This window comes from Somniosus microcephalus, chromosome 4, assembly GCF_052327205.1.
Source record: "Somniosus microcephalus isolate GS21.2 chromosome 4, FLI_Smic_1.0, whole genome shotgun sequence".
Taxonomy (NCBI): Eukaryota; Metazoa; Chordata; class Chondrichthyes; order Squaliformes; family Somniosidae; genus Somniosus; species Somniosus microcephalus.
The window spans coordinates 284,554,769-284,579,755 of NC_140990.1; the positions used below are offsets into that span (position 1 = coordinate 284,554,769).

General features: G+C 46.0%; 1 protein-coding gene across 1 annotated transcript in view; it reads right to left on the bottom strand.

Annotated features, from left to right (window-relative positions):
• dpp10 (dipeptidyl-peptidase 10 (non-functional)) overlaps positions 1-24,987 on the bottom strand; it is a 1,285,183-nt gene that overhangs the window by 858,810 nt on the left and 401,386 nt on the right. The gene's annotated exons all lie outside the window — the stretch shown is intronic.

Below are 24,987 nucleotides of genomic sequence, written 5' to 3' on the forward strand. Positions count from 1 at the left end.
TTTTGTGCTGTAGGTTTCTATGAATCTATGAATCTTATGTGCAATGTGGCTTGTTGCCTAAACTATCCATCTCTATTCCATCATCTTCTCATTGATCAAAGCCTCTGTCCTACACGTCCTAGTTCTAGTGAGCTCTAATCTAGTCAGTGTCACAACAGTGTCATGAAGAACTAACCAGCCTGGTAGTTTTATTCTAATATTGCTATTGAACCAGTGTCCAATGGACTAGTAAAACATTTTTTGGAAATATTATTTCCCCAAATGTAGAAATAATTCTAATCTTTTCCAGCAATGTCAGAGCATTGATATTAATTACTAAAGAATCCAATTTATTTCAATTGTAATGTACAAAATTAATATAAAATAAATATTCTTTAAAAAAGTTCTGCTAATTAGAAATGGCTATTTATAATCTCTGGAATAATATTAAATAATTATATTACAATCATAATAATTTATCTTATAAATGTTACTGTTGATGTCACATTTTGTGTTGATTTAAACAAAAATTCTCACTTTATTAATTTTAGCTCCCTAAACAAATTTTTTTTTTTTTTTTTTTTTTTTTTTTTTTTTTTTTAAAAGAGTGGACAAAGATACTTGTAAAAGTCCCAAGTGGGTAAATGTACCATATAGTTAGCACTGAACCTTGCAGACCAGTCCCAATCCCTGCTCTATACGAGATTCGCTGATCACAACTGAACTAGTAGTGGGGGCACTGCATTTGATCTCAGTATCCTCAGATTATAGTCAACACCTGATTATAATCCAATGACCCCTGCTGGAAAGTCCATGTGTGGAGGTCAGGTGAGGAAAACGCAAGGCTCAGCCATGATGAGCTACACAGTCAATAACTTGTTGATGCTCACTGTCTGGGCTCATAATGAACTATGGTCACTTTGCTGAAGTACTAGAGGATTGTTAATATTCATAGGGGGTTATTTTGGTGAAAGGGTCAAAACAGGTGCTAAATGGGTACTGTGTTAATAAGACACGCCTGTTTGAAAGGCTGGTTTTAGCACGCAATGTTGGTCCTAATTGCTGATTACCATAATTTGTACTTGCCTGGAGGTGCTAAAGCAGACACCTGCAGGTTTAGCACTCAAGCGCTGATTAGACACAATTTTCATGGAGCATTATATGTGGGCTTCACACACCCACTTCTACTGACGGTGTGGAGTGTGCTGGCTGACTCACAGCAGCACGTTTCAGAATGGCTCAGGGACCGAGTGAGAGGACGCACAGGTTCTTGGACGTGGCACTGGAGGAGGACCAGACAAGGAGGGATGTCCTGTACCCACAGGGGGGAAAGAGTCCACATGTCCCGCCTGTCCCTCTCTCCTGAAGCAGCTGGTGCTGCTCTGCCTGGTCTCATGTCCTCCGCCCTTTCCTCCTAGAATCATCAAAAGTTACAGCACGGAAGAAGGCCATTTTGGCCCATCGTGTCCGTGCCGGCCAACAAAAGCTATCCAGCCTAATCCCACTTCCCAGCTCTTGGTCCGTAGCTCTGCAGGTTAGAGCATCCCAAGTGCACATCCAAGTACTTTTTAAATGTGTTTAGGGTTCCTGCCTCTACCATCCTTTCAGGCAGTGAGTTCCAGACCCCCACAACCATCTGGGTGAAGAAATTTCCCCTCAAATCCCCTCTAAACTTTCCCCCAATTACTTTAATTCTGTGCCCCCTGGTTTTTGAACCCTCTGCTAAGGGAAATAGGTCCTTTCTATCCACTTTATCTAGGCCCCTCATAATTTTATACACCTCAATAAGGTCTCCCCTCAGCCTCCTCTGTTCCAAGGAAAACAGACCCAGCCTATCCAGTCTCTCCTCATAGCTAAGATTCTCTACTCCCGGCAACATCCTTGTAAATCTCCTCTGTACCCTCTCTAGTGCAATCACATCTTTCCTGTAATGTGGTGACCAGAACTGCATGCAGAACTCTAGCTGAGGCCTAACTAGTGTTTATACAGTTGAAGCATAACCCCCCTGCTCTTGTATTCTATGCCACGGCTAATAAAGGCAAGCATTCCGTATGCCTTCTTGACCACCTTATCTACTTGGCCTGCTACCTTCAAGGATCTGTGGAGATGCACTCCAAGGTCCCTTTGTTCCTCTATGCTACTCAGTGTCCTACCATTTAATGTGTATTCCCTTTCCTCGTTAGTCCTCCCCAAATGCATTACCTCACACTTCTCCGGATTGAATTCCATTTGCCACTGTTCTGCCCACCTGACCAATTTATTGATATCTTCCTTGTCAAAATGTTTAGGTTGAGTCTGTCATCTATGGTGAGCCATAGAGTCATAATGGCACAGAGGAGGCCATTCGGCCCATTGAGTCTGTGCCGGCTCTCTGTAGAGCAATCCAGTCAGTCCCATTCCCCCGCTCTATCCCCGCAGCCCTGCAAGTTTATTTCCCTCAAGTGCCTATATCTCTTGCCTAAAACCTTAAATCTGTGTCCCCTAGTCCTTGTATTATCAACTAGTGGGAACAGCCTTTCCCTGTCTAGCCTATCCAAACCCAACATAATCTTGTACACCTCTATCAAATCACCCCTCAACCTCCTTTGCTCTAATGAAAACAAATCCAGCTTCTCCAACCTGTCCTTGTAGCTAAGATCCCCCATCCCTGGAACCATTCTGGTAAATCTCCTCTGCACCCTCTCAAGGGCCTTCACATCCTTCCTAAAGTGTGGTGACCAGAACTGGATGCAATACTCCAGTTGTGGCCTAACCAGTGCTTTATAAAGATTCAGCATAACTTCTCTACTTTTGTACTCAATACCTCTATTTATGAAACCCAAGATCCCATATGCTTTGTTAACCACTCTCTCAATATGTCCTGCCACCTTCAGGGACCTATGCACCTTAACTCCCAGGTCCCTCTCTCCCTGCACACTCTTTAAAACTGTGCCATTAAGTGTATATTGCCTCTCCCTGTTCCTTCTGTCAAAATGCATCACCTCACTCTTCTCTGTATTAAATCCCATCTGCCACTTGTCTGCCCATTCTGCTAGCCTTTCTATGCCCTATTGCAGTCGATTGGTATCATCCTCACTGTTTGCCCCCCCACCCCCCAAAGTTTGGTGTCATCGGCAAATTTAGAAATTCTATTTGTATTCCAATATCCAGATCATTTATATATATCAAAAAAAGCAGCAGCCCCAGCACTGACCCTTGGGGAGCACGACTGTCTACCATCCTCTAGTCTGAAAAACAGCCACTGGTCATTTTCTGCTTCCTCATTGGTTATTTTCTATATCCATTATTCACCAGCCATATTGTGTAAAACTTTTCTCCCCAATTACATTCCACCATAAGATTCCAAAAATCACTCTCCACCAAAACAACATTTTATCTTGTCACGTTCCAGCAAAACAAATTCTCTGAGATACATACACCATGACAGTTCCTCATCCAACACATTATATACCTTTAAAAATAAAATATACAATATAATAACACAAGCTCCAACAGCTCCTCCTCGATGTATGGTACATGCACCCCAATGGGACTTATGAATATCGCTAACCTCATATACATCTTTTTTGACATTCCTACACTCAGGTTGCCCAGCTTGGGCCCAATGTCCTGTGGAAAAGAACCAGATTAACAACTCCCACAATCATGACCAGGCACAGCATCTATTGCCATGCATGAGTTAAGAATGCAATTGTACTGTGAAGCTGATACAGCACAACCAAGCATCCAGAATACAGGCAACTGAAACCACTGCATAGTCCCAAATCCCAGACCTCCCCACTCTTCCCTCCCTCACCCTGCAATAACCCTAAGCACATTGCTGTTTAACCTTGAGAGCATGAGGGAGACAATTTAGAAAATTGATCCTTTACATTATAGTAGCTATGATGTTGTTTAGAATTGTGCTAGTAAAAGATCTCCTGTATTAATGGCCCTATCATTCACATGATCTGACATATCTTAGATGTTTTATCCCTGAAGTTCCTGGAGGGTCACTGTGCCAGTACAAATGCAGAGCAGCAGAACCCTGTCTATCCTAGCCCAAAGCCAGAGACCCAGTCCCAAATCCCAATTACAAGGCCAGTTGCATGACTGGCATGGGTACATCATGCTGCAAGGGCGCTTCAGCGACACACACCCTGGGCCACCTGCCAGAAGGCACACGAGCCCTCAGCCTGTGTTGCCCAAGGGTTCAGCTCCTGGTGGAGTCTTTTTACCTGTGGATTATCTTAGTCTAGTAAAGGTTTGGGGCCTTTTTACAAGGACTCACAGCAACTAAGAGCTGGAATGAGTTTCACTCAGGCCTACCAAGAAACAGAAGTCCTGGGGAAACCCAAAAACTCTCCTAGACATGTCCCTTTAACCTGGGGCAGGAGAAAGATCCATCTATGCCCTCCCCAACTGGAATTTGAAGGTTCAAAATAGATGAGGCAGAATCCCATCATAGCCAAATTGAGCTCAAAATTCCTGTCTCCCTTCGGCCCTTAACGGAAATCAAGTTTCTTGCCTTCTCTAGCTTCAGGAATTTTGGGGCCTTTGTCATTATTTTACTGTGTCCCATCTTGCTTGAAGTCATAAATAACTCTTGACATCTTTAATATAATTTTTTTGTGATGGCATCTAAACTCATTGCTGCACATTAGTTTAATATAATTTGTTACTGAACACTAAGGCGATGATTTTATTAATGGAGGCGGGTTGGGTGCGGGTCAGGTGGTTTCCGGCTTCCAGTCCCGCCCTCAGCTGCATCCGGCCCACAGACGTGATTTTGCCTTGATTGACCTTGTTAAGCCCACCCTGCGGGCTTGCCGGCCAATTAACAGGAAGCGGGTCAGATTACATCATTTGATGATGCATCATCTGCTGGTTTCCTTAAAAGGACCATGCTCAATTTTATTTTGACAGTTGATTTCTCAGTGTTTGACAGCACTGAGGTGCTGAAAACACTGATAATCACTGCACAAAGGTGACCTCTTGCATCCAGGCTCTCCAATGGCTCCCTCCACAGGCTGGAATAGATGGCAGCTGCAGGTGAGATGACAGAAGCGATCTGTCACCGGTGAGTGAGGTTCTCCCAATGAGGTGGCACTGGACATGGATTTCAAAACTTGTAACCTAAAGAAATGTGTAAATGTATTAAAAATGCAGTACCCAACATTTTCTTTCCTCTGAGACTCACCATGTGCAACATTGGATCCTTCACACCACTTCTGCAGCTGTCATCAATCCAGAAACATTACAGCAGACTCACAACATGCCGCACTTATTGGCGTGGTGTCCGGACATCGGGAAACCCGAGCCAGGGGCGGCAAGATTCAAAAATAGGCTGACAACTACTGGCAACTACCTGTTAATAGGCAGATAATTGCCTTTAATCCTCTTTCCGCCGCTAGGTGTCGGGTCCATTCGCAAATCGGGGACCCGACACTTGGGAAAGTTGTTTGGAAGCGGGTTGACGGCGGGATCGCAACCCTCCGTCAATCAAAATGATTTTAACCTTTGACCCACTTCTAAACCCGCCCTCTGAGCGCTGGCAAAATCGCGGCCGAGGAGACAGTGAACTTGTGTTAAAAATCACCCCTTACTTCATTTGATTACCAAGATAAGGCAATGTTCCTTAATTTGTAAACTGTAATATTCTAAATAATATAATTCCACCTCTGCAGCAAGGTTCCTTCCAGAGGGTAATTTTACAAAGTCACACTCTTGGTGGGGAATCTCACATTCCAGTAGCACAAATTGGAAATTTAGGTGTGGCTTACTCATTAGTACAATTATAGACCTTTGTGGATTCTAATAACTGTAGAACTGGCTCTTTCTATGATCTATGATATCATTGGAAACCCTCATTTCACCCCATATATTTCAGCCCCATCCAACTATTATTCGATAAGTAAAAAATCATATTGTAAATGTTGATGGCTTTTGTTTAAAAAGTTGCAATCACCTTCGACATGTTTACAGTGCAAGTAAGCTTCATCCTTGTTGAGCAAGGGAATATATTTTTCATAATACTCTCAATTGGTGGAACAGGATGAAGATGATGCAGCTTCGTGCATCAGTAACTCATTCTAAAATGCTACTGCGTGAAAACTGAATGGATCAATGATGGTCCCGGAGGCTGTTGCTGTTGATATAGTCAGGTGCTTCTGTTAGGAACTGGCCAGCTGTTCCTACTGTTGCCCAGAGAAAATTGCTGCCCAAGAACAAATTAGTGGTCACTGGGGAATAATTCTTGTGTTCTCATATATTAAGATGTCATTGAAGAATAGCAAGCCCTCAAAGCAGAAGATTCTAGGTTACTGAATTATTTAGCTTGTAGGTTTCAAAATACTCTGATCAGCTATTTGTTCATTTGTAGAATATTCAAACTGAAAACTAATGTTTGAAAAAGTACATTACAAAATAATTCATATCACCTCTTCACCATGTTCTAATTAACATAAATGGGATGCTCCTGTTTTAGATGAAGGTCTGCAGTGTGTATATCCTATTTCAATTTTGCAAAGGGTATCTAGTACAAAGGGCAAAATATAACAGACAGCGTTAAAAAGAAAAGGAATAAATATACCACACAAAATGATAAAGCCCTTTTAAAACCACTTTTACAAAAGAATTCCTCCTAAAATGAAAATAATATTTACATTAGTGTCATAATTCTAAGATAATATTTAGCTAAAGACTTTTCTCTCTCATTGCTGCTCACACTAAAGATCACTTTAATACAATTTGGATCCGAACACCAAGAGACAGTGGAAATGTGTTTAAAATCACCCCACAGTTCATTTGATTTCCAAGGTAATACAAAGTTGCTTAATTTGAAAACTGTAATATTCTAAACAGTATAATTCCACCTTTGCAGCAAGATTTATTTCAGCATAATATTTCTACAAGATAATAGATAACATAGAAACATAGAAACATAGAAGATAGGAGGAGTAGGCCATTCGGCCCTTCGAGCCTGCTCCGCCATTCAACGAGATCATGGCTGATCATCCAAACCCTAGCACCCGGTCCCTACACCGACAGCCATCCCACACAAGCCCTATCCCCGTAACCCCACGTATTTAATCCCCCCTAATACTAAGGGCCAATTTTTTTTTATCATAGCCAATCAACCTAACCCGCACATCTTTGGACTGTGGGAGGAAACTGGAGCACCCGGAGAAAACCCACGCAAACACGGGGAGAATGTGCAAACTCCACACAGACAGTCGCCCGAGGCCGGATTTGAACCCGTGTCCCTGGCGCTGGGAGGCAACAGTGCTAACCACTATGCCACCGTGCTGCATTATTAATATTAATATTTCAGATAGAAAGAGACAAGCAGAGGGCAGACAGTGCAAAAGAAACAAAATTAGGTAATACAACTGAAGATATATAGTTAGGACTTCAAACCATTGAACTTTAAATATTAACAAGAGATCCATTATTTATTAGGAAAAAGTTTGCCTTTGGTAATTTTGGTTGGAGATTTGCTTGAAGAAGAAAATGTTGCACATCTACCTCACTGATTAAAAATCATGAAAACCGACAAAAATCATGAAAGCCTACAATTTTCCAATGCATGTGCCTGCCAGAGCCTTGCCTGCTAAGTATGCACACAACAAAATTGTAGGCATGCTCCCCTCGAGTCTCACCATAATACACCATTTTGAATATAAGATTTAAGAACTACTGAAGTGGTGGAATGATATACTACAGGTTGAGCGCCCAAAATCTGAATGTACCGGAATCCGTACTCCGGGACAATTGGTGGCAGGGTCGTCCGGAATCCGTAAAATGTTCCGGAATCCGGACATCCTGTTTCCGCCACCAGCTGGGCCCAGGCATTTCCGGACTCGGAACGTGTTTCTGAAGTTCGGAAATGCCTGAGCCCAGGTTGCGATACTTCCGGACTTCGGACATCAGAAACATGTTCCGAAGTCCGGAAAAACATGAAACCCGGCTCGGCCTCGGTCCCGAGGTTGCCGGATTCGGGACGCTCAACATGTATTTAATTTTAATGGATGAGGTAGCTCCGGATATGCACTCTCAGTGGGTGCACTTAGAAAATTAGCCAAACAGTCACTGCATATAGATTCTCCAAACTACCTTTACTTGAAATTTTACAACCAGGCAAGCCAACAATGGAATTTCATTATGAACACAGACAAAAATGTATTTGTAACATGATTGCAGGTAATAAGTTTTAAATCGTACAGACTCCTTCCAAATGGCAGCCTGCCCCAGGGATGTGGTAGCACATGCAAGGGCGTTGGGGGGCAGCTGCCCTGAAAATATTTTTGAATTTTACATTAAAAATGGTGGGGTAGAGTTTCCGCCATGGGCATAATCGGCAATCCGAGCACAAATTACGCTCAGAATTGCGCTAGTTTTCCGAACTGAATGTTTTGCTCAAGTTTCCGCTCAAACGCATTTTTATATGGCCGAACGTAGACTCTTCCATGAACCAGCGCAATCGGGCAGTGTTTTAGAACGCAAATGCTTTTTTTTCTTACAAATATTCCTCGCTATATTTAAGAGTGGTAACCTGGTGCAGTTTTATTAATACAGCTGAAAACGGGTTTATCACAAAACAATAAGCATTTAAAAAAAATATCCAACAACAATTAAAACCGGATGGAATGAGACTCCATTCTTGTAATTGTTCATTTTCAGTGCCAGAGAGATTATTTGGCAATAATCACTTACAACGTCTTTAATAGGGTACTTAGACTGAAATGGACAAGACTTAACTCTCTGTGGTAAGTTTAGTTTTGTATCTACCAAGCAAATACTGCAACTTCACGCCGTTCAATACATTTCAATGTGGAGCCAGACAGCAAGATGCCATTTTCATGAAGGTAACAGTGGAGTGGCACATTTTGGACAGCAACTTTTGGATTTTTGCATTTAACCGTGCAACTACCCTCGCCTGAAGTTGCTGTAGAATTTATATTGAGTTACATCGAGTCTACCGCAAAAAAACAGGCTATTCGGCCCAACTGGTTTATGCCAGCATTTATGCTCCACACAAGCCTCTTCCCACCCCTCTTCATCTAACTCTATCAGCATAACCTTCGATTCCTTTCTCCCTCATTTGTTTATCTAGCTTACCCTTAAATGCATCTATGCTATTTGCCTCAACTACTCTTTGTGGCAGCGTGTTCCACATTCTTATCACTCTTTGTTGAAAATCTGGACAGTATTCAGAGTTTGTGAACAAAGCCTGCTCTATTGGGAACTCAGTCATATTGCAAAAAATATCTTTTCTAAAGCTGTAATATATTGTCAATCCTCAAACATTGCACTTGTCAGCAACTTCTCATTAGTAAATAGATTGTTGTAAAGGAGCAATCCAGTTGGTTGAAAGTGGGTGTATTAATGTGCGGTAAAAACTTGTATTCTTAAAGTAAATTTAGGAAATTAAAATGAGTATTATGTAAGTTTATAGACAATCACCATTGATTCATATTTGGCTTTGCAGTGCACCTGCCAGTACTTAAATAGAGGACTTCTAGTTGTTAAGGCATTTGGCTATGCTATACTGTGATCAGCTCTGTCATCTACTCCCATAAATATGCTGGAACATTCATTATAACTGTATTAAGGAACCAGCCAATAGGGACCATGCCATATAATAGTTACATCTGATTAAGTCAAACTTAATATCCATTACTGATTAATGACTTGTTCAAGAGAAAAGAAGATCAGTGAGAGAGCCCAGAGATACACATTTCAGCTTACTTAAGAGCAACTAAATCCTACTTAAGATGAAAATGAAAAAAAAAATTTCAATTCATGGAAATGCATAATTTCTTAGTTAAGATGATTGCATAAATTCAAATCAGTTTTAGACTTTTTTAGTCTATAACCGTCTAAAAACTCTTCTTTCCTGAAACATAGTAATTCAATAATCAAATCATTTGTATGAATAATATTTTTCAGCAGAAAAGTCAAGTCTTTGACATTTAAAAAAAATATATTAATTTTAGGGATGAATTTTTTTTAACTGCGTTGAAGGATATCCATGCTCACGAATGGACATTTTCCTACTTCTTAGACCCAATGCAGCACATTGCGGGGGGGGAGGGGTGGGGGGGGGAGCGGTGGTGAAATTGGGTATCGCCCCGCTTGGGGCACTAACCTTTGAAATTTTGAAAAGGATTCCGAACCTCTACTAAATTGGGTGCTAGCGGCCCAGGAAGGAAGTGGGGCACTAAATCAAGTGCTAATGACCTCAGTGGGGCACTACAGGGGCACTACCAGCAGAGCGCTAATGAATTTCAGGTACTGTACAATGCATTCAGCAGTGATCCTGCACATTGGTTGCTTCCAGCTCTTAAAGGGAGGTTGCATCATTGTGCAGATGCTCATTTTCAGCATTGCTGGCTTTGAGACAACCTGCGAGCAACTGAATCCCCAAATGGCTATGGCTGTTCCCACTCCCAGGGAGAGAGCTCGTCGGTTCACAGACATGGCGTTGGAGGCATTGGTGGCTGGAGTGGAGCGAAGGAGGGCAGTGCTGTTCCTGGCCACTGGGAGGAGGCCATCGCCTCAGGTGTTCAGGGCAATGTGGAGGGAAGTGGCCCAGGAGGTCTCGGCCAGTAGTGTGGGTGAACGCAGCCTGACACAGTGCCGCAAGAAATTCAATGACCTCAGTCGGGTGGTCAAGGTGAGTCCATGCTTCAACAGCTCCTACATACCAGCATCTGAACCTCAGTCTGTGCACACTGTGCAAAGAACCACACCACCACCACTCACCCACCAAACATCTTCACCTACTCAAACTCACATCCACATCTCACGCCTTGCCTACAATCACAGCTATTCAACAACGGCAAGCATATCTCCCAAACACATAGCTGGACTCTGACTGAAACACATTTGCTTCTCTTGCAGGCCAAGATGGCCCACAATAGGAGAGAGAAGCAGAGAACAGGCAGGGGCGATACGCAGCTCCAGCAGCTCTCAGACTTTGAGGAGCAAGTGCTGCAACTCACTGGGCAGCAGGTAGTGGGCACCATGGCCGTCAGCGATGTTAACCCCCTTGGGGGCAAAAATGGTATCTTCAGCCCCTCTCCTTCTCTCATCCCACTTCCCCTACACACCACAAACCTCTCTCACTTTCCACCTCCTGAGAATGTCTGAATTCCTTGCTCCATTCCTGCCCCCCTGCCCTCACCTTAACGCGAGCCTTGTGCTTTTATGTTTTCAGATAATCAGCAACCAGATGACCAGCCCAACCCTGAGCCCCACACTGAGAGCGAGGAAGGAGAAGAGGAGGAGGAGCAAAGCACCGCGTCACTGCATCTCTCACCCGCAGGCACCACCTCAGATACTGGCACTACGCGATCTTTAGAGGCAACTTTAGTAGAGGGGTCTGCACTGGGTGATGCACCGGGGATGAGCGGGCTGCAGCAAGGCTGGGGGAAAGGGTAGCTCGGGAGCCAGCTCCCCGGAGAGCGAGTTCGCACGTGAATTCTGCTGCACAGGACTCAGATGAGGACCTCGATGGGGAGGTGTTCACAAGAAGGACATGTACACCGAGATGATAGGTGCAATGGCAAGGGTGCCCAAGAGCCTCTTGGTAATGGTAAGGAGCGTGGAGGAGTCCACCTCCAACACTGCACAAAGCTCTATGCACAACATAGAGCCCATCATTTCCACTGTGCAGACGATAGGTGCCAGCTCTATTCCAACCACCACATCAAGCTTGTAACTGGCTGCTGGGAGACAAGGACTATCCGCTCTCCATCTGGCTCATGACTCCCCGCCGCAAGCCCAACACTCCTGGCCAGTACCCAGAAAATGAGAGCCATGCTGCCACCAGAAACATCGTCGAGCAGACCATCGGAGTGCTCAAGCAACGGTTCCGCTGCCTTGACCATTCAGATGGAACCTTCCAGTACTCAGCTAAGCAGGTGTCACTTTAAAATGTAAAATGCTCAAATCAGTCAAAAGGCCTCTTTCCCTATGTGAAACTAACAACGCAGCAGTGTTGGTCTATGAAAACTAAATCGGATGTGGATGCCTTTAAATAACACTCCTCCAGGGGACATCCAACTGAAATCTACCTCCTCTACCTGTCGTTGTTAACGGCAGGCGCACAAGCAGGGGGCGAGAGGAAATTTTTCATCCGGGGCGCTACGCACGTCAATGACATCATGATCTCTGGGTGCAGGAGGTCAGGGCGCAACGTCTTACCGGCGCCGCAATACTCTCGCCGAATTTAGCGGGAGGCGTTGATATCGCCACGTCCGGTCGCAAACCCATTAGCGCCCCCCGGAGGCGCAAAGGAGCCAAATTTCTAGCCCTGGGTTCCCAGATCATAGAATGGGTTTTATGCAGAGTAAAGCACTCTTACCACTGCCCTGGCAATATGCCTTAATGACAATCTCAGAAGAGCAGGATTGGAAATATTTTCAGCTTTTCTTTTCTCATCTCCCTAGTCTGAGGCTGTGAGTCATTATTGCCCATGTTGAGGTCATCTAACTCACCATGGACCAGGGATCAAACCGGGCACCTACATGGACTGCACTATATTTATGACATGGAGCGAAAGGAGCAACAAGGATAACAGTTATAAAGAAATAACATGAAACAACTTTAATATGCTTAGAAACAATAATAAAACATACATGTATACATAGAATGCTAAGTTGTCAACAAAAAGATTAAGGTTCAAACATCAGTTTAAACTAACACTCATATTCAGGTTCTTCTTAAGGGAAGGAGCAATTCCTGCCTCAGTGAAACATGCTGTTCTTCTAAGATTATGCTTAAATCACAGCTTTGGCACAGGGTAAAAGGGAATTTTACTTTCTATCTGATCCATTATTATATATATAACTTGAGAGTGCTGGATGCAAATACAAAGTGCAATCACATTCCGAGCAATGAACATACAGGACCAGAAAAGGCCATTTCAGTCCATCTAACAAACTCCAGAAGTTCAAAAATAGAATACACAGTGCACTACGCATATCCCTCAATTGATTTTCTTGCCAAATAATTGTACAGCTCCCTCTTAAAATTACTGATGTTATCAGCCTCCATTGCCTAGCTGAGCATTCCAAACATTTACTGCTTTCTGTGCAAAATAGTTCGATCTGATTTGTTCATTCGCCTTCTCTCTTGTGAGCTTTATCCTGTGCCCGCTAACTGTCATCCTCGGGGCCATGATAAACTATTTCTCTGGGTTCAACTTGTCAATGTCCTTAATGGTCTTGATTATAGTAGTAAGATTTCCTATCCGTCTCCTTTTCCTAGGATAAACAACCTCTGTAGTTTCTCATTACAACTCAGATGCCTAATGCAAAGTATCTGATAGACTCTTTCCCAGTGGCACACTGTCCTTCTTATAATATGGTGACCAGAAAAGCATACAGTAGTCTAGATCAGAATGAACCAATGGCCGGAATTTGCCAGGGTGGTAGCAGGCGAGATCGGTGGTGGGGCGGGTGGGAAAGTTGTTATTTTTGACAGCAGGTCGGAAACCCGCTGTCATCTCGCTCCCACGCACCTTTCTCCCAGGTGTGTCTGTATCACGGAGCCGACTCAACCGGCAGCGGCGGGGGACCCAATGGAAATCATTATCAGGTAGTTTACAGGCACTTAAGAGCCTTTTTTCATTTACTTCTTAAATTTCCCTGCATGGCCACGGCATTCACGCAGCTCGGGAAGCACGCCTGTCAACCTAAGGCGGGAGTTCCATGGCCATTGCTCCTGCTGATTACTTGACAGCATGAAAAACAAACCAAAATAAAAACATGTTGATTACATCAGCTAACAGATTGATGGAGATGATAGCAAAATACTGCAGATGCTGGAAATCCAAAATAACAACAGAAAATGCTGGAAAAACTCAGCAGGCCAGGCAACATCCATGGAGAGAGAAATAGAGTCAACGTTTCAGGTCGAAACCCTTTGTCAAGAGATTCTGTTCTACTTGAAAAGCTACTGGTAAATGTTAATTCAGAAATTCCTGAAGGGATGTGAGTGCTGAAGGCTCCCCTCCTTCCCTGGATGGTGAGGGAAATACATTTTTCACTGGCCGTTCTCGGCTGTTGCCTTCCAACTCAACAGTACGTGCAGTGAATTGATCTGCACTCTAAAAAATGACATTGACCATTTAAATACATTTTTGTGTTGTTTCTGGTCAGGTTTTTCTCACAGTACGCTGTGATTGTTCAGTTGCAGATTCAATCAAGTCATCAATCGTAACAATTTCATTCTCATCACTCATTCCATTGGTTCAATTTGCTTTCAGTCCCTGAATATAACTAATGTAATTTTTCAGTCTGAGACTTTGAGGGTGAATTTCTGCGGTTCTCTCACTTGTCCATTGTTAACTTCAACAGAAGAGTTGCAGAAATCCGAGAAACACATTGTACGCACCACTTTTACACTGTTTGAAAGGTTTCCACAGCCCTTCCGCTGAACTTGTATAAGATTGTAAATCCACCCCTTTACAATTACATTTAAAATCTGCTTAATTTTATATATTACCTATACACATACATCTTTTATTTGTACCAGTTACTGATACAGAAGACTATAGATTTGTGACAAAAGCACCAATAACTTCCCAATTAATGTACTTTTTAAATTATGTTCTTGATCGTATTTGTAGATGGTGCCATATTACTTAATGATAATATTATTTAAATATTTGTCACTCATATATAACTTTTATTATATTACTAGCAGGGGGGTGCCGGCGTTGCCAGGGCAGTTTAGAGGGCCGCGCGGTTGACGGCCGGCCGCTGCCGCTCCCCCGCTCTGTGTCTCGGGCCGAGCGGTTGTGAGGCCCGGCCCGAGTGACCCCAACTTACCTCCCGCTCGGCGGGCCGACGCAGCTGCCCCGCTCGCTGTTGAGGAAAAGCAGGGGAAAAAATGGTGGCGAAGTTTCGGGAGGCTGCAAGATTAGGTCCCGCCCGTGAAGCACCGATTGGTCAACCATCAGGTCACTGAACTGTAGGATTGGTCAACCATCACGTCACTCAACGCTAATGAGCGGTAAGATTGGTCAACCGCTAATGAGCGGATTTTTGAAAGTTTTTTGTATACTGTCCGAACAACTTTTGTCTGACCAAAAAGTAAATACACCTATGACACTCCCCTGATCATCAGCTTTCTTTTGATATAACATATGTGTAGGTATATAGCGGACAGACAGACAGACATACATACAGACAGACAGACATACATGCAGACAGACAAACCAACCATTTTATATATATTATTACTAGCTGGGGGGGGGGGCCGGCGTTGCCAAGACTTTTTTGTAAAACGGCAGTTTACAGGGCCGCGCGGTTTATGGACAGCCGCTGCTGCTCCCCCGCTCTGTGTCTCGGGCCGAGCGGTTGTGAGGCCCGGCCCAAGTGACCCCAACTCACCTCCCACTCCGGCGGGCCGGGAGCGCGATACTGTGCCGGAGCCGCACTGTGGGGGTTTGTTGTGCTGCTGCTGTCGCTGTCGGTATTTTAAAAATGGCGGCGACGTTTCGGGAGGCTGCAGGATTAGGCCCGCCCACACATGGAATGAAACGCCCCCCGTGATGCAAGAGAGAGAGAGAGGCTGGGGGGAGAAGAGAGAGAGAGAGAGAGAGAGGGAAGGAGAGAGAGGGAAGGAGAGAGAGAGAGAGATTGAGAGGGAAGGAGAGAGAGACAGAGAGAGAGAGGTGTTAAGTCTGTGTGTTATAGTGATAATTACTACACAGACTACAAGAGTAAATTCAACAGGTCTTTACTGGTTGGAGGTAGGGACTATACTGAATACAATATTACTACACAGTGCTTATATACCGGTGTGGTCACCACCGGTATTACGTATACAGCAGCCAGAAAAAGTAGTACATCTCTTAAGGTGGAACAGGCTTAAGTTCTCTTAAGGTGGAACAGGTTACATACACCACAATCCTCCCTTTTTAGCTTAACAGTCATATCCCCATTTAACATAACAATAACATATATACATATATAACTTCAGGTATAACAGTTCAAAGGTTCAGTCTCTCAGGAGGCTTTCTGATGCGGCTTGGATAACGCCTCTCAGTAGTCTCTGATTCTTGTTGTTGAGGTGCCTCCTCTATTAGGTTTCCAATGTATTGGGTGTCATCATCATCAAGTACATTCCCTGCCGAGGTAGATGCTTCAGGTTCATTAACGTCTTCCACAGTTGTCTCTGTCACAACCATGGGTTCGACCCTTGCTCTCGACTCTACCAGTTGATCCGCATGACGCCTTATCACATTATGACCAATATCTACTGTGTACATCAGAGGTCCTTGTCTGGCCCGAATTGTTCCGGACTGCCATTTTTCGTTTCCATAGCCCCATGCCAACACTGGTTGTCCTACGTCGAAAGTTCGAGTGGCCTTGTTGTTAATATGCCGAAACTGTTTGTTTTCCACTTCCCTCCGCACATTTGGTTTTAACAAGTCCAACTTGGACCGCAACCTCCTGTTATAAAACATCATGGCAGGACTTTGGTTAGTCACTGCATGATCGGCGTTTCGATATGACATCAGGAACTTGTCGACCTTGTGTTGCAGCGGAATCTGATCATCGTTCATGGCCTTAATTGCCTTTTTGAATGTCTGGACAAATCTTTCAGCCAACCCGTTTGTCGCCGGATGATATGGGGCAGAGGTATAATGTTTTACTCCATTCTTCTTTAAGAATTGTCGGAATTCTTCCGATACAAACTGTGGTCCGTTGTCCGAACGGATCTGTTCTGGCAATCCGTTCCTTGCGAATATTGTTCTTAACACCGCAATTGTCTTTTCTGAAGTAGTGGTATTCATCTTGATGACTTCTGGCCATTTGGAATGTGCGTCCACCGCGATTAGGAACATGGAGTCCATGAATGGACCAGCAAAGTCAATGTGTACGCGTTGCCATGGGGCTGAAGGCCATTCCCATGGGTGTAGCGGTGCTATCGGAGGTGCATTTTGCACTTTTTGGCACCCAGCGCAGCTTTTCGTTAACTCCTCAATCTGTTGGTCAATACCCGGCCACCATACATAAGCCCTAGCAAGACTTTTCATCTTAACTCCCCCCAGATGACCTTCATGCAGTTCTTTTAGAACTCTTTCCCTTAACTTGGGAGGAATAATCACTCTTGTCCCGTACATCAAGGTACCATGGCAGACGGACAGCTGGTCTCGCCTTGCCGAAAATGCCGGTAACAGAGGATCAACCTGTGTTGGCCATCCTTTCACTGTCACCTCGTAGACTCTGGACAGTGTCGGGTCATTCTTGGTTTCTCTTTCAATACTTGCATTGGTGACTGGTAAACACTCGATGATGGTCAAATGAAATAACTCAACAGGGTCAACTTTCATCGTGTCTTCTTCTTCAGGTAGTGGCAGGCGCGACAGCCCATCAGCATTGCCATGCTGTTTCGTACCTTTGAATTCTATTTGATATTGATGTGCCCCTAGGAAAAGAGACCATCTCTGGAGACGCTGCGCTGTCATCACCGAAACACCCTTCTTAGGGTTAAAAATGGATACCAATGGTTGATGGTCTGTCAGAAGTGTGAATTTTTGGCCCTGCAGGTAATGATTAAACTTCTTCACTCCCCATACAAGGCTAAGAGCCTCCCTATCGATCTGTGCATAGTTGCGCTCAGCGGAGGTCAGTGATCTGGATGCAAACGCGACTGGCCTTTCCATGCCATTTGGCAACTTGTGTGAGAGTACTGCCCCAATACCATATGGAGAAGCATCACAAGCCAACCGAATAGGCAGTGTCGGGTTGAAGTGAGCCAACACTTCCTCTGAGGTGATCAATTCTTTGCTTTTGCGAAATGCCTTCTTACAGTTTTCGCCCCATTCCCATGGTACCCCTTTCTGTAAAAGAGCGTTTAACGGGTGCAGTACCGTGGATAGATTTGGCAGAAATTTATGGTAATAGTTAATTAATCCTAGAAACGACCTCAACTGAGAGACATTCTCCGGAGCGGGAGCCTTTACAACTGCCTCAATCTTGTCAGGAGACTTATGAAGCCCCTCCCGGTCAATGACATGGCCACAGTACGAGATCCGCTTCTGGAAGAACTCACATTTCTGCCGATTTACTCTAAGTCCATACTCTTTCAGTCTGTTGAGCACCAGTTCCAAGTTTGCGAGATGTTGTTCATCACCATCACCTGTGATCAGAATATCGTCCAGGTAACATTGTGTGCCTGGAATTCCCTGTAATACCTGCTCCATGGCCCTCTGCCAAATTGCTGGAGCCGATGCCACTCCAAAAACCAGCCTATTGTACCGGTACAACTCTCGATGCGTGTTGAGCGTGAGGTATTGGCGTGACTCTTCCTCAACCTCCATCTGCAAGTACGCCTGCGCCAGGTCTATCTTGGTGAAGTGTTTCCCGCCAGACAATGAAGCAAAAATATCCTCAATCCGTGGAAGCGGATACTGCACCGTGTGAAGCACCGGATTAACGGTGATTTTGAAATCTCCACAGATGCGAACCTTCCCTGGATCTCCTGGCTTGTTGCTCGCAGGACGTTTCATAACGGGAACAATGGGCGTAGCCCACTCACTCCAATCTACCTTAGACAGTACACCTGAACGTTCTAGTGCTTCCAGTTCCGCTTCAACAGTAGGTCGTATTGCATAGGGTACCGGTCTGGCTTTAAAAAATGTTGGTTGTGCATGTTTATCAATCTTGATGTTTGCCGTAATTCCTCTCAGTGTTCCCAGTCCCTGCTGGAACACCTCTTTAGCATCATCCAATATTCTGGACAATCGTTTAGGTTTGACATCTGTTTCCCTGGAATCTACCGTTAGTGCCTTCAAGGAGTGCCAGTCCATATTCATTATCCTAATCCACTCCCGTCCTAGTCGTGGTGGACCTCCTTCAGGTAGCACATATAAGTCCATTACTTGGCTTTCTTCGCCCTTGTGGACCACTTCTACCTCTATTTTTCCGATGGGGTACACTCTTTGCCCCGTGTATGTTTTCAATATAATCTCCGTATCCTGTAGGGGAATATGTTGGAATAACCTTCTGTAATCTTTCTTATTCATGACCGTCAATGCCGATCCAGTGTCCAATTCCATTTTTACTTGGACTCCTGCTATCTGAAGAGTGACCCAAATTGTCTGGAGATCTGCATCCTTACCAACGTTGTGTACTCTTAAGCTATCCAGTTCATTACTGCTAGTGTCTGAATCTGACTTCTGTTCGGTCAAACTGTTCTTTGTCACCTTGTGTACCTTTGCGTATTTTCCTTGCGGTGACTTTTTGTTGCTGGTCTTCTTTCCTGACCGGCATACTTTAGCTATGTGGCCAAGCCTGCCACACGTTCTGCATTCTTGGTTTTTAAACCAACACTGGTTCTGATCGTGCGTTGTCTTTCCACAACGATGACATTTGACAGAACTCAAACCCAATTTGTTTGTACCGAGTTCCGGTGACCGTAGCTGCATTACTGCCGTGCCTCTCACTGCGGCTTCGTGTGCTGCTGCCATAGTGACCGCCTTCTCAAGCGTCAGCTCATTCTCCTCGAGCAGTCGCTTTTGTGTATCCTGTTTAAATAAACCACACACAAATTTATCTCGTAGTGCCTCTGTCAGTCCCGTTCCAAACTGACAATATTTTGCTGGCTTACGTAATTCCATCAAATATTCAGCATTGCTTTCATTCTGCAGCTGCCTTCTGTCGTAAAATTTAAATCGTTCCGCTAGCATCAGCGGCGTGGGGTTTAGATGATTTTTCAGGACAGTAACAATCTCCTCGAACGTCTTATCCGCCGGTTCATCTGGTGATACAAGGTGTTTCAATTGCCCGTATGTCTTCGCACCCATTAAATTTAATAATGTTAGTGCTTTATCTGCATCAGGAATTTTATTTGCCTTACAATAATTTTGTATGCGTTCTACATACATGGCCCAATCTTCGATGTCACTATCAAAGGTATTAATGATCCCATGTTTAGGCATCGTTGCAATTTATTGTATTTTTATGTTATTCAAGATGGCGGCTTCCCGCTCTTGTCGTCATCCTCCGCCCACAAAATGGCGGTTTTCCCGCGCTTGGCGGTCTTCAACTGTCCCCCGCGCTGTCTCCGCTTCACCGTGGCTCTCGCGCCTTCAGTTTCCCCAGACGCTGCGCCTTTTAGCCCGAATGCGGCCCTTATCTCCGGTTGCGATCGATGTCCCCGCGCTGCGCCTCTCGCTCGAAAGCGGCCCGGCCCTTATCGCCGGTCGCGATCGATCTCACCGCCCTTATTCCTCCGTCTTCCCAGCCCCGTCTGTACAGCCAATGCGGTTGACTTTCTGTCGCGTCGCTGCCCGGCTTACCCACCACCGAGGTAGAAAGAAGAAGCTGACAGTCACTGATGGAGGCTTCGAGGTCAGGATGTCTTCTGCACTCCGGTTTCTCGATGCCTGCCACTCGACGTGTCTTCCAGTAGGGTGATGAGGGTGGAAACCTCTCTTTGACGTCCTGTCTGTGGACGAAGCCGCCGTGGAAATAACTGCTGCAGGGTAAGAATCGGACTCGTCGCCACTGTTAAGTCTGTGTGTTATAGTGGTAATTACTACACAGACTACAAGAGTAAATTCAACAGGTCTTTACTGGTTGGAGGTAGGGACTATACTGAATACAATATTACTACACAGTGCTTATATACCAGTGTGGTCACCACCGGTATTACGTATACAGCCGCCAGACAAAGTAGTACATCTCTTAAGGTGGAACAGGCTTAAGTTCTCTCAAGGTGGAACAGGTTACATACACCACAAGAGGGAAGGAGAGAGAGACAGAGAGAGAGAGGGAAGGAGAGAGAGAGAGAGAGGGAAGGAGAGAGAGAGAGACAGAGAGGGAAGGAGAGAGAGAGACTGGGGGGAGAGAGAGAGAGACGGGGAGAGAGAAAGAGTAGAGAGACTGGGGGGAGAGAGGGAGAGAGAGAGAGAGACGGGGCGATAGAGAGAGTGAGAGAGAGAGACCGAGGGGGGAGAGAGAGAGCAACTGAGGGAGAGAGAGAGGGGGAGAATGAGAGAGACGGGGGAGAGAATGAGCGAGTAGAGAGACTGGGGGGAGAGAGTGGAGAGAGACTGGGGAGAGAGAGAGAATGGGGAGATAGAGAGAGAGAGAGAGCGAGCGAGACTGGGGGAGAGAGAGAGAGACTGGGGGAGAGAGACGGGGAGAGAGAGAGAATGGGGAAGAGAGAGAGAGAGAGAGAGACGGGGAAGGGCGAGAGAGACTGGGGAGATAGAGAGAGAGAGCGAGAGAGAGACTGGCGGGGAGAGAGGGAGACCGGGGGGAGGGGGGGGGGAGAGAGAGAGACTGAGGGGAGAGAGAGAGAGATGGGGAGAGCGAGAGAGGCTTGGGGGGAGAGGGAGAGAGCGGAGGGAGAGGGAGAGGGAGAGAGTGGGGGAGAGAGAGAGAGAGAGAGATGGGGGAGAGGGAGAGAGTGGGGGAGAGAGAGAGACTGGGGGAGAGAGAGACTGGGGGAGAGAGAGACTGGAGGGGAGAGAGAGAGAGACTGGGGGAGAGACTGGGGGGAGAGAGAGAGAGACTGGGAGAGAGAGAGAGAGAGAGAGAGAGACTGGGAGAGAGAGAGAGAGACTGGGGGGAGAGAGAGAGAGAGCGACTGGGGGGGAGAGAGAGAGAGAGCGACTGGGGGGGAGAGAGAGAGACGGGGAGAGAGAGAGAGAGAGACTGGGGAGATAGAGAGAGAGAGAGACTGAGGGGAGAGAGAGAGAGTAGAGAGACTGGGGAGAGAGAGAGAGAGAGAGACTGGGGGAGAGAGAGGAGAGAGACTGGGGAGAGAGAGAGAGACTGGGGGAGAGAGAGAGAGACTGGGGTAGAGAGACGGGGCAGAGAGAGAGAGAGACTGGGGAGAGAGAGAGAGAGAGATGGGGAAGGGAGAGAGAGAGTGGGGAGAGAGAGAGATAGAGAGACTGGGAGACAGAGAGAGGGAGACAGAGAGAGAGAGATAGAGAGACGGGGAGCGCGAGAGAGATTGGGGGAGAGAGAGACTGGAGGAGGGAGAGTCTGGAGGAGAGAGAGAGAATGGGAGACTGGGGGAGAGACTGGGAGATAGAGAGAGAGAGAGACTGGGGAGAGAGACGGGGCAGAGAGAGAGAGAGACTGGGGGAGAGAGAGAGAGAGAGATGGGGAAGGGAGAGAGAGACTGGGGAGAGAGAGCTAGAGATGGGGAAGGGAGAGAGAGAGAGATAGAGAGACGGGGAGCGCGAGAGAGATTGGGGGAGAGAGAGACTGGAGGAGGGAGAGACTGGAGGAGAGAGAGAGATGGAGAGAGAGAGACTGGGAGAGAGAGACTGGAGGAGGGAGAGTCTGGAGGAGAGAGAGAGACTGGGAGACTGGGGGAGAGAGAGAGACTGGGAGATAGAGAGAGAGAGAGACTGAGGGGGGGTGAGAGAGAGAGATGGGGAGAGAGAGAGAAACTGGGGGAGAGAGAGAGAGAAAGAGAGACTGGGGGAAGAGATAGAGAGACTGGGAGACAGAGAGAGAGAGATAAAGAGATGGGGAGAGAGAGAGATTGGGGGAGAGAGAGGGAGAGGGCTAGAAATTAGGTATTGCCCCGTTTGGAGAGGGAAGGAGAGAGAGAGAGAGAGAGAGAGAGAGAGAGAGAGAGAGAGAGAGGGAAGGAGAGAGAGGGAAGGAGAGAGAGGGAAGGAGAGAGAGGGAAGGAGAGAGAGGGAAGGAGAGAGAGACAGAGAGAGGGAAGGAGAGAGAGAGAGAGAGAGAGAGAGAGGGAAGGAGAGCGAGAGGGAAGGAGAGAGAGAGAGAGAGAGAGAGAGAGGGAAGGAGAGAGAGACAGACAGAGACAGAGAGGGAAGGAGAGAGGCTGGGGGAGTGAGAGAGAGACAGGGAGAGAGAAATAGAGAGATGGGGGGAGAGAGGGAGAGAGAGAGAGACGGGGAGATAGAGATAGAGAGAGAGAGAGAGACTGGGGAGATAGAGAGAGAGACTGAGGGGGGAGAGAGCGAGCGACTGAGGGGGAGAGAGAGAGAGAGACAGGGAGAGTGAGAGAGAGAGAGAGTAGAGAGACTGGGGCGAGAGAGAGGAGAGAGACTGGGGAGAGAGAGACTGGGGAGAGAGCGACTGGGGGAGAGAGAGAGAGAGACCAGGGAGGAGAGAGAGAGAGAGGCTGGGGGAGAGAGAGAGCGACTGAGGGGGGAAGAGAAAGAGAGAGAGATGGGGGGAGAGAGAGAGGGAGGGACTGGGGGAGAGAGAGAGAGAGACTGGGGAGATAGAGAGAGAGAGACTGAGGGGGGAGAGAGAGAGCGACTGAGGGGGAGAGAGACTGGGGGAGAGAGAGAGAGACGGGGAGAGAGAGAGAGAGAGAGAGAGAGAGATGGGGAGAGAGAGAGAGAGAGTAGAGAGACTGGGGGGAGAGAGAGGAGAGAGACTGGGGAGAGAGAGAGAATGGGGAGATAGAGAGTGAGACTGAGGGGGGGAGAGAGAGAGACTGGGGGAGAGAGAGAGAGAGACGGGGGAAGGGAGAGAGAGACTGGGGAGAGAGAGAGACTGGGGAGATAGAGAGAGAGCGAGAGAGAGACTGGGGGGGGAGAGAGAGAGACTGGGGGGTTGGGGGAGAGAGAGAGAGAGACTGAGGGGAGAGGGCTTTCTATGCCATTAAAAAATCAATCCAAATAGAAATCCCAATTAGCATTTGGCTCAAAATTTTTAAATCAGTAATTGAACCAATTGCACTCTATGGCAGTAAGGTGTGGGGACCGCTAACACAACAAGAATTTGCAAAATGGGACAAACACCCAATTGAGATCCTACATGCAGAATCCTGTAAAAGTATCCTCCGGACTCAAAGGAAAACCATAAACAATGCATGCAGGGCAGAACTAGGCCAATGTCCATTAATAATTACTATCCAAAAAAGAGCCACCAAATTCTGGAAACACCTAAAAATGAGCAACCCCCACTGCTATCATTACGAAGCCCTGAAATGCCAAGAGAGGACCATAAAGAAGAATACCCTCAGTCAACTAGTCCTGGGACTCAGTGAAGTAACTACTAACACTACTAACAATAACCAACCCCAGGACAGTGACATCGTAGCACAGAGAATTCGACCCAACACAATTGTCACTAAGCAAAAGGAAAAATATCTGTCATATTGGGCAGAAACAACAAAAACCCAAAACAAACTCAATTGCTACTTGGCCCTAAAAAGACAATACAACACGGCTGAATACCTGACCATGGTAAAGGATAGCAAACTGAGAAAAACCTTGACAATGTACAGACTTAGTGAACATAGCCTGGCCATCGAAAAAGGCAGACAGACAGACCCGGCTGCCAAGAGAGGACAGGATATGCTCTCACTGCAGTCAGGGAGTGGTGGAGACAGAGATGCACTTCCTCACAGCTTGTGGAAAATATCAGGGCATCAGGGAGAATTTCTACCCAAAATTCACAAAAATATGCCCTGAATTCAGAAATTTGAATGACGACCAAAAACTCCCATACCTACTAGGGGAACAGAGAAATTGTGTAACCTTAGCGGCACACTATGTTACAGCTTGCCATAAACAGAGGGACAACCATTAAATCTAAGAAAAGAGTATATACAAATTATACGAATGTATATTTATACACTCAGGGATATATCTGTTTATACACTGTATGGATAGATCTGCGTTTATGTGTTCAACCATAAATGTTTTTTCGATGCTTTGGCAACATAAGATGTACCTTGTCATGCCAATAAAGCGATTTGAATTGAATTGAATTGAGAGAGAGAGAGGGTGGGGGGGGGGGGAGAGAGAGAGGGTGGGGGGGAGAGAGAGAGAGAGAGAGAGAGAGAGACTGAGGGGAGAGAGATGGGGAGAGAGAGAGAGAGACTTGGGGAGAGAGAGAGAGAGACTTGGGGGGAGAGGGAGAGAGTGGGGGAGAGAGAGAGAGAGAGAAGAATACCCTCAGTCAACTAGTCCTGGGACTCAGTGAAGTAACTATTAACACTACTAACAATAACCAGCCCCAGGACAGTGACAGCGTAACACAAAGAATTCGACCC